Source organism: Sinocyclocheilus anshuiensis, unplaced genomic scaffold (genome assembly GCF_001515605.1).
Source record: "Sinocyclocheilus anshuiensis isolate Anshui unplaced genomic scaffold, SAMN03320099.WGS_v1.1 scaffold953, whole genome shotgun sequence".
NCBI lineage: Eukaryota > Metazoa > Chordata > Actinopteri > Cypriniformes > Cyprinidae > Sinocyclocheilus > Sinocyclocheilus anshuiensis.
Genome location: NW_015555760.1, coordinates 23,814 through 25,838, shown reverse-complemented (window position 1 = coordinate 25,838; position 2,025 = coordinate 23,814).

Genomic DNA, 2,025 nt, shown 5'->3' with positions numbered 1-2,025 from the left:
TACGGCTGCCAAACAAAAACCGTAAAATTAAAGTAAAATATCATAATTGAAACAAGGAAAAATCTGTAAAATAACACTTTTTTTTTCTGTAAAACCTTTAATTCAAATTTCTGTAAAATTATTGTTTTTGTACTTTATTTCAATTAAGATATTTTACTTTAATTTTACGGTTTTTGTTTGGCAGCCGTAGCTGCCAGTCATTTACCATTTTTTTTTTACTCGTTTTTTTTTTACAGTGTGTTCCTCAATGTCATGTAGAGCTGACGTACTGTAAACTCTGAATAGAACAATTTCTTTGGTAAGAAATTGGAGGAGAAACTGAATTGTTAAGGCTCCACTGAAGTGAAGGTGTCTGAAGACATTATGTACATGCAAAAGAACAGCATTACCACCTATTCAAGGGTAAAACATACACAAGACACACACTGACACAGAATTTTCTGCTGAGTTAATTATTATAACTGCTGTAACAGCAGCATGAATGTGGTGATTTATATGCACTGTAGGCATTTCAAAAGGCATCATTATAAGCCATAATCAGTCAAGCTAATTATAAATCTCATAGAATTGTATAAATTCTATATATGTTACAGTGTACGAGAAAAACAAAACAGTCAGAGTTCAAATCTTATGTTTATTGAAAGTATTTTTGTATTTTAATGCCACAGTTTACAAACAGAGGTCCGGGAACTGATAGATTTAATTCTTGTTGAATTTATTTCATAATGTACCCTATATATATATATATATATATATATATATATATGAAAAAAGTGGTTTATATATTCAATTGAGTATTTCGAGATGCAGATGATTTACCTGTGTGTATAATTCAAATCTATTTGCACATTTTTCACATGTATTGTTATTTCTTTGAATTTAAATTATGTACAGTGTTTTTTATAATGTATCTGTATATCTTTTGAATAAATCTTTTGTACTTATTTGATTTAGTTAATTTAGAAAAAAACTACCATTGTTTTCATTATAATACAATTTAAAAAGACCAAAACTGAGTTAAAATTAAGTTAAAGTTGAACATACTGATTGCCTCAAATTTCTCAAGCAAATTAGTTTATCATTTTTGAGTTAATAAAACTTACTATAAATTTGTATAGGTGACTTGTGTATATGTATAGGTTACCAGAAAACTTGAGTGTTGGTAAATCAGTTTCACAAGTTCAGCCAACTTAGAGATTTAAGTTAAGCTTGGTGCAAAAACTCAAACAAAACAGTTGTCTTAACAAGTCTGCTTCGTTCTCGTTACTAGAAAAATGTGTGGAAACTGATTGCCTTAAATATCTCAAGTAAGTTGTACTCAAAACTTAAAGTTGTTAATACAAAGAAAACAGATTGTTGGCACAACAATAGGGCATTTATTTGTTTAATAAAACAATGTTACTTCAAGTCATTACTTTTTAGGCATGCTATCAAATCAACAATTTAACACTGTAAGAAAAATTGCACACTGCACGCGGGAAATAAATAGAAAAAATAGAAAAAAAATCAACATCCCTTTTATGACACCTTGTAAATCTAGATTTGCTAGGCCACACAAAAAACAATGAGGAATTGCAATTTTCTGTGTTGAAATGCAGAAATGGAGAACTCACAAAACTCTGTAAACGTTTCTTAGTAGAGAGCAAGTATCCTAGTTCTCTTAAAAATGAAAGTTCTTAGAGACTAAACCACTTAAGTTTAGGTCACCCAAAAATGAAAATTCTGTCATCATTTACTCAACCTCACTTTGTTCCAAACTCAGACTTTTGTTCACCTTAGGAACACAAATGAAGATAGTTTTTATTTATTTTCTGCTGAGTTAATTATCATAACTGCTGTAACAGCAGCATGAATGCTGTGATTTATATGCACTGTAGGCATTTCAAAAGGCATCATTATAAGCCATAATCAAAGTCAAGCTAATGATAAATCTCATAGAATTGTATAAATTCTATATATGTTACAATGTATGAGAAAAAAAACAGTCAGAGTTAAAATCTTATGTTTATTGAAAGTATTTTTGTA